We start from the raw sequence: 8,820 nt of genomic DNA, 5'->3' as shown, positions 1-8,820 counted from the left end.
AACGCTCTGTTATGGATTGTTTTTCAAAGAAGTTTAGTTCTAGCTCGTTCAAGATTCAAAGAAGTATAGTTATTGCTCGTCTCAACTCCAAAGAAATATAGTTATATCTGGTCTGATTTCAAAGAAGTATAGTTAAAGTTCGTCTGATCTTCAAAGAAGTATAGTTAAAGTTCGTCTGATCTTCAAAGAAGTAAAGTTATTGCTCGTATGGTCTTTATTGAAGTATAGTTATTACTTGGCTAAACTTCAGTGAAGTATAGTTAAAGCTCGTGTAGTTGAAATCGTGGAAATCAATTAAGTTAACAACTATTATAAATGCCGTATCCGTTTTTAACTATATAATGTGATTTTAATCAAACTTCACACACTTGTATAGCATTATGGGACAGTGTTTCCAGCATAATGCGCATTTGCCACGTTCGAATGACAGGTTTTGATCACTGTACATATGAGATAAACATTGATCAGGCTATCAGTTTGATACTACATGTATAGTGAAACGAACATAAAGCAGCAAATTGTTAAACTAACGCCGAAAACATAAAACATACTGTAAAGACGATGCAAGTACTATTGTATAGCTCTTCTGGTTTTCGAAGAGAAGAAGTTGATGATTGCGATTGCCTTGGTGTCGTCATCGTCGGCGTCGACGTCTTCCAAAACGTTGCTATAACTCGAAATCCTTTTAAGATAATCAAGTGAATCTCGTTGCGCCTGTTGCCAGAGATACATATATAGTAAGGCATATATCTTCGTCAACTGTCAACAGCGTATGGCGTCCGATTAGCGGCGCTCTTGTTCAAAGTCCGCAATCAGGAACAGAATACATACTTGCACATGTCATTCTCATTCAGAGGTAATCTAACGCAAAGCGTCATCATTCTCGTGTTCAGTAATTAAACATGTATGTATAAGCAGTTGTTTCATTCAAACGAGATCACAATACAAATGTTTGTTTAAATTATTCAAATGTTTTTTGTTGCATTAAATCATTGTATTACATGTTCACATGAATAAAACAATTGCTATAAATTATGCAATTAATACGTCCGTTTTTCCGCTGAAGGCTTATTCCTTTGAAAAAGATCTACAATGTTTTTTAAAAGATTAACACGAGAGACCGTTGATGACACTTCACTTTTACAAATTCAGCTTCACAATTTAACGATTTCAACTTCACTATTTCACGAATTCACTATTCCACGATTTCAACTACACGTGCCGTAAAATGAAGTTGAAATCATGAATTCGTGAAGTAGAAATCGTTAATTCGTGAAGTTGAAATCGTAACTACGTAAAGTTGAAATCGGGAAGTTTGAATTTGAAATGTAACCGCCGCTCTTTCGTAGATGAAAGATTCCACGTAATATATGAGTTAACGTTTCGGTGGAATCATTGTCAGTCAGCCATTTCAGTGCGGAAAAGAACATAAATATTTTGTCCATTACCGAGTCATTAAATTGACGCCACTTGCCTTGATTAAAAACAAACAGCGTCGATTAGACCACTCTGTTGGGTCGTATTGCTAGGTACCGGGTTTTCAGTTTAGAAATACTCTTAAATGAAAAGGAAATTCTACAAGTAATCCGATCTTTTGATAAAAAAGTCAACATAACTTGGTCACGTGACCAACTGATATGATCACGTGACCAAATGCATTGATCAGACACCCAGATCGACTTGTAGGCAAAGTGACAGTTTAAATGCTTGTGAAATGCTTGCTGTAGCCAGACCCTGGAGCTCGTTTCAATAAAGACCAAAGTCGTGAATTGAATTGAATTGATTTTATATAAGTGTCATATGATCGTTAAATATTTGCATGTTTGTGTGAATTTCAGTAAATTAAAACAGAAAATTAACACAATTAAGATGCGTGGAAATTTTTTTGCTAATAATTTGGTGACATTTGAATGATAATTTGATTAGTATGTGTATCTGTCAGTTGCCGCTTGGAGTTTGTTTCTTAAAAGTAAATAGAAAAAAACCCTCATTTTCCACAAATTTTAAAAAGAAATGTTCCCAACGTAAATTCGGCGAACGAGTCCCTTTCAGAAAATAGTTCAAGCGATACCATTTCGATAAGTCGGTCGGGCCACTGCAAACATCATGTCTACATTAGAAATAAATAAGAGAGAACTTGTATATACAAATAGCTACATCTTAATTAAAAGGACAGGGTGTAAAACTTATATGTTAACATGTATGTGAAAAGGAACGCTAATAACAAATCTGAGAAAAATCAACATACATTAAGCCTTAAATGATGCTTGCTTTTGTGTTTAGAGACAGCTAAGCAACCAACTGAAATAATGGTTAAAGATTGTCAGTATGCACAAAAATAAATGGTTTGATGCGAGGCAAAATTATGTCGTCAACTAAGTAATAAATATCGGTTTAGGAACAAGCTTCGTTGTTTGTACTTTTTCAATCATAAACCTCGGGAAAGAGCAATTAGTGTTTTCAAAAACGCGGTACAGTCGGACCCCGGTTGGCTCGAACTCGCTTGGCTCGAATAATCATTGGCTCGAATTTTATTCCAATCCAATGGGGTTTAAACTCAAATTCCATCTAATCAATGCATCAGGTTTTTCTTTTTTCACACCTCATTAAACACCTCAACTGCACTGAGACCCAGAAGCTGCTCTACTGAAGGAACATTCATGTATATTAGCCCTTGTCCAGCGGAAACCCGTTAAATGCACTGAGACCCAGATGCTGCTCTATTGAAGGGACGGTCATGTATATTAGCCCTTGTCCAGGGGGAAGCCCCTTAACTGCAATGAGACCCAGATGCTGCTCTATTGAATGAACGATCATGCATATTAGCCCTTGTCCAGGTGGAAATCCCTTAATTGCACTGAGACCCAGATATTCCTATTGAATGAACAGTCATGTATATTAGCCCTTGTCCAGGTGGAAATCCCTTAATTGCACTGAGACCTAGATACTGCTCTATTGAATGAACAGTCATGTATATAAGCCCTTGTCCAAGGGGGAGTCCCTTAACCGCACTGAGACCCAGATGTTGCTCTATTGAATGAACAGTCATGTATATAAGCCCTTGTCCAGGAGGAAATCCCTTAATTGCACTGAGACCTAGATAATGCTCTATTGAATGAACAGTCATGCATGTTAGCCCTTGTCCAGGTGGAAATCCCTTAATTGCACTGAGACCCAGATGCTGCTCTATTGAATGAACAGTCATGTATATAAGCCCTTGTCCAGGAGGAAATCCCTTAATTGCACTGAGACCTAGATAATGCTCTATTGAATGAACAATCATGTATATAAGCCCTTGTCCAGGTGGAAATCCCTTAATTGCACTGAGACCTAGATAATGCTCTATTGAATGAACAGTCATGTATATAAGCCCTTGTCCAGGAGGAAATCCCTTAATTGCACTGAGACCTAGATAATGCTCTATTGAATGAACAGTCATGCATGTTAGCCCTTGTCCAGGTGGAAATCCCTTAATTGCACTGAGACCCAGATGCTGCTCTATTGAATGAACAGTCATGTATATAAGCCCTTGTCCAGGAGGAAATCCCTTAATTGCACTGAGACCTAGATAATGCTCTATTGAATGAACAATCATGTATATAAGCCCTTGTCCAGGTGGAAATCCCTTAATTGCACTGAGACCTAGATAATGCTCTATTGAATGAACAGTCATGCATATTAGCCCTTGTCCAGGTGGAAATCCCTTAATTGCACTGAGACCTAGATAATGCTCTATTGAATGAACAGTCATGCATGTAAGCCCTTGTCCAGGTGGAAATCCCTTAATTGCACTGAGACCCATATGCTGCTCTATTGAATGAACAGTCATGTATATAAGCCCTTGTCCAGGAGGAAATCCCTTAATTGCACTGAGACCTAGATAATACTCTATTGAATGAACAATCATGTATATAAGCCCTTGTCCAGGAGGAAATCCCTTAATTGCACTGAGACCTAGATACTGCTCTATTGAATGAACAGTCATGTATATAAGCCCTTGTCCAGGAGGAAATCCCTTAATTGCACTGAGACCTAGATACTGCTCTATTGAATGAACAGTCATGTATATAAGCCCTTGTCCAGGAGGAAATCCCTTAATTGCACTGAGACCTAGATAATGCTCTATTGAATGAACAGTCATGTATATAAGCCCTTGTCCAGGAGGAAATCCCTTAATTGCACTGAGACCTAGATAATGCTCTATTGAATGAACAGTCATGTATATTAGCCCTTGTCCAGGAGGAAATCCCTTAATTGCACTGAGACCTAGATAATGCTCTATTGAATGAACAGTCATGCATATTAGCCCTTTTCCAGGAGGAAATCCCTTAATTGCACTGAGACCTAGATAATGCTCTATTGAATGAACAGTCATGTATATTAGCCCTTGTCCAGGAGGAAATCCCTTAATTGCACTGAGACCTAGATAATGCTCTATTGAATGAACAGTCATGTATATAAGCCCTTGTCCAGGAGGAAATCCCTTAATTGCACTGAGACCTAAATACTGCTCTATTGAATGAACAGTCATGTATATAAGCCCTTGTCCAGGAGGAAATCCCTTAATTGCACTGAGACCTAGATACTGCTCTATTGAATGAACAGTCATGTATACAAGCCCTTGTCCAGGAGGAAATCCCTTAATTGCACTGAGACCTAGATAATGCTCTATTGAATGAACAGTCATGTATATAAGCCCTTGTCCAGGAGGAAATCCCTTAATTGCACTGAGACCTAGATAATGCTCTATTGAATGAACAGTCATGTATATTAGCCCTTGTCCAGGAGGAAATCCCTTAATTGCACTGAGACCTAGATAATGCTCTATTGAAGGAACAGTCATGCATATTAGCCCTTGTCCAGGAGGAAATCCCTTAATTGCACTGATACCTAGATAGTGCTCTATTGAATGAACAGTCATGTATATTAGCCCTTGTCCAGGAGGAAATCCCTTAATTGCAATGAGACCTAGATAATGCTCTATTGAATGAACAGTCATGTATATAAGCCCTTGTCCAGGAGGAAATCCCTTAATTGCACTGAGACCTAGATACTGCTCTATTGAATGAACAGTCATGTATATAAGCCCTTGTCCAGGAGGAAATCCCTTAATTGCACTGAGACCTAGATACTGCTCTATTGAATGAACAGTCATGTATATAAGCCCTTGTCCAGGAGGAAATCCCTTAATTGCACTGAGACCTAGATACTGCTCTATTGAATGAACAGTCATGTATATAAGCCCTTGTCCAGGAGGAAATCCCTTAATTGCACTGAGACCTAGATAATGCTCTATTGAATGAACAGTCATGTATATTAGCCCTTGTCCAGGAGGAAATCCCTTAATTGCACTGAGACCTAGATAATGCTCTATTGAATGAACAGTCATGTATACAAGCCCTTGTCCAGGTGGAAATCCCTTAATTGCACTGAGACCTAGATAATGCTCTATTGAATGAACAGTCATGCATATTAGCCCTTGTCCAGGAGGAAATCCCTTAATTGCACTGAGATCTAGATAATGCTCTATTGAATGAACAGTCATGTATATAAGCCCTTGTCCAGGAGGAAATCCCTTAATTGCACTGAGAGCTAGATGTTTCTCTATTGAATGAACAGTCATGTATATTAGCCCTTGTCCAGGAGGAAATCCCTTAATTGCACTGGGACCCAGATGCTGCTCTATTGAATGAACAGTCATGTATATTAGCCCTTGTCCAGGTGGAAATCCCTTAATTGCACTGAGACCTAGATAATGCTCTATTGAAGGAACAGTCTTGCATATTAGCCCTGGTCCAGGTGGAAATCCCTTAATTGCACTGAGACCCAGATGCTGCTCTATTGAATGAACAGTCATGCATATTAGCCCTTGTCCAGGAGGAAATCCCTTAATTGCACTGAGACCTAGATACTGCTCTATTGAATGAACAGTCATGTATATTAGCCCTTGTCCAGGAGGAAATCCCTTAATTGCACTGAGAGCTAGATGTTTCTCTATTGAATGAACAGTCATGTATATTAGCCCTTGTCCAGGAGGAAATCCCTTAATTGCACTGAGACCTAGATACTGCTCTATTGAATGAACAGTCATGTATATAAGCCCTTGTCCAAGGGGAAACCCCTTAACTGCACTGAGACCCAGATGCTGCTCTATTGAATGAACAGTCATGTATACAAGCCCTTGTCCAGGAGGAAATCCCTTAAGTGCACTGAGACCTAGATACTGCTCTATTGAATGAACAGTCATGTATACAAGCCCTTGTCCAGGAGGAAATCCCTTAATTGCACTGAGACCTAGATACTGCTCTATTGAATGAACAGTCATGTATATAAGCCCTTGTCCAAGGGGAAACCCCTTAACTGCACTGAGACCCAGATGCTGCTCTATTGAATGAACAGTCATGTATATTAGCCCTTGTCCAGGAGGAAATCCCTTAATTGCACTGAGAGCTAGATGTTTCTCTATTGAATGAACAGTCATGCATATTAGCCCTTGTGCAGGAGGAAATCCCTTAATTGCACTGAGACCTAGATACTGCTCTATTGAATGAAAAGTCATCTATATTAGCCCTTGTCAAGGGGGGGGACCCCTTAACTGCACTGAGACCCAGATGCTGCTCTATATTGAACAAAGGCCATGTATATTAGCCCTTGTCCAGGGGGAAGCCCCTTAACTGCCATGAGACCCAGATACTGCTCTATCAAGAAACAGTCATGTATATTAGCCCTTGTCCAGGGGGAAAACCCTTAACTGCACTGAGATCCAGATGTTATTCTATTGAAAAACGGTCAAGTATATTAGCCCTTGTCCAGGGGGAAGTCCCTTAATTGCACTGAGACCCAGATACTGCTCTATCATGAAACAGTCATATTAGCCCTTGTCCAGGGGGGGGGGGGGCTTAACTGCACTCAGACCCAGATGCTGCTCTATCAAGGAACAGTCATGTATATTTGCCCTTGTCCAGGGGGAAACCTTTAACTGCACTGAGACCCAGATGTTATTCTATTGAAAAACGGTCATGTATATTAGCCCTTGTCCAGGGGAGAACCTGATCAAGTTCTCATCATCTCCCTGTTAGCTGAACTCATTCATTCCATGGAAAATTGTAGTCCGTGCAGACACTCTCATTTTCTTAATGAATCGTTGCTTTGGAAACGCTGGTATAGAGTTACAGGGTGAAGGCGATTAATTGAATACAATGCGCCAATGCTCTGAATAAATTAATTTCTGGAAATGGTGCATGTGGAAAACGAAGCATTGTGCAAAGGTCAATTAGTTTGATAGTTGTATATTAAACATGTTTAACATATATGTTTATTTACATGTTTGGCAGATGATAATTGTATGCGGTTCATCGGCTGATGTGCATTTTTTGGCGTTAATTGAAGAAATTGTATATTTCATTTGAATTAACGTATCTTACGATATATTAATAGAGAATTGAGTCTAAATAATGCATTTGGAACTTTATTTTTTCGCGTGGAATATCTCTGTGTCTAACACACACACACATACACGTATACATTCAATATTATCACATTCCTTGGCTACTACAGCGAATTGTACATTGCTTTATTCCTAACGTTGAGAAAGTCCCCAAGATGAGTAAGCCTGCCGCATATCGACCAATGAGAAAACTCGATCCACTCTAGCGAATCAATAACCCTGTAGCTGAAGCGAGCTGTCAACTATCTATTTTCTGATTTGATATCCCTATTCCGCCTGTCATTCAGTGTGACTGACAAGGCTAGCTCCGCCTCCCCGGATATTACTACGCGCGAAATAGGTCAGAAAATTATCGTCTGCTTGAGCGCGTTATGTGGGCAAGAACGGAGAGCAAGCAACAGTCGACAGCCTGAACTAATTATGAACCTTGTACACACACCGGTAAGAGTTTACCTTACATAATGGTATAATAAAAATAAAATGTACGATACGAACAACCGGACAGAGTGCAATAAATCTTATTTGCCTGATATTTTCTATGTCAGAATAGTGATATGTACTTTTCGGTCCATTTTTCTTTCTCTGTCTGCGTATAGCGTGCTTGGTCAATATCGAAAACGTAGACCTTTCTTGGGTGGAAAAGTTTGAAGAAAAAGTTTTTTTCTGTCAGAAACCACACACTTGTGTGAATAGTATTCTGCTCCGGGTGCTCCACACCCCACCACGTCTCAATTGTATGTGAGCCGTTCTATTTAGTATATATGATAGTTTATATTGTACAGATATTGAACAGAAACGCCCGCGCTGGTGACGAAACTAAACCAGTACATATGGTTTATACGTATAGCGGATACAATTAGTTGTCAATTTTGGACCTCAACTCCAATTTTATTCAAATTTCTGTGTCACAGCATGCTTCCGACTCTACTTTCAATTGGCGGACAATTTTATCCTCGAGCACGGGCGTTCGGGTTACTAGACATGGGGAACTTAAGTTACTTTAAAGGTGATTTAAACGAAACTTTGTCTACAAAGTATACTCAGCGACCAGCATATAAGGAATATAAATTTGAATTTGCATTGGTCCACAAACACGTCAATTCGCTAAATATGTTCAGTGTGCCTATTTCAGTAAACATGCATTGCTTTCATCATCATCATTATCATCATCATAATCAGCATCCGCGTCAGCGTTATCACCACCACCACCACCACCACCACCACCACCACCACCATCATCATCATCATCATCATCATCATCATCATCATCATTATCATCATCATCATCATCATCATCATCATCATCATCATCATCATCATGATCATCGTAATACTGACATCCAAATTGATTTAGTACAAACACAATCATTATA

Source organism: Mya arenaria, chromosome 1 (genome assembly GCF_026914265.1).
Source record: "Mya arenaria isolate MELC-2E11 chromosome 1, ASM2691426v1".
Taxonomy (NCBI): domain Eukaryota; kingdom Metazoa; phylum Mollusca; class Bivalvia; order Myida; family Myidae; genus Mya; species Mya arenaria.
Note: the sequence above shows the minus strand (reverse complement) of the source record.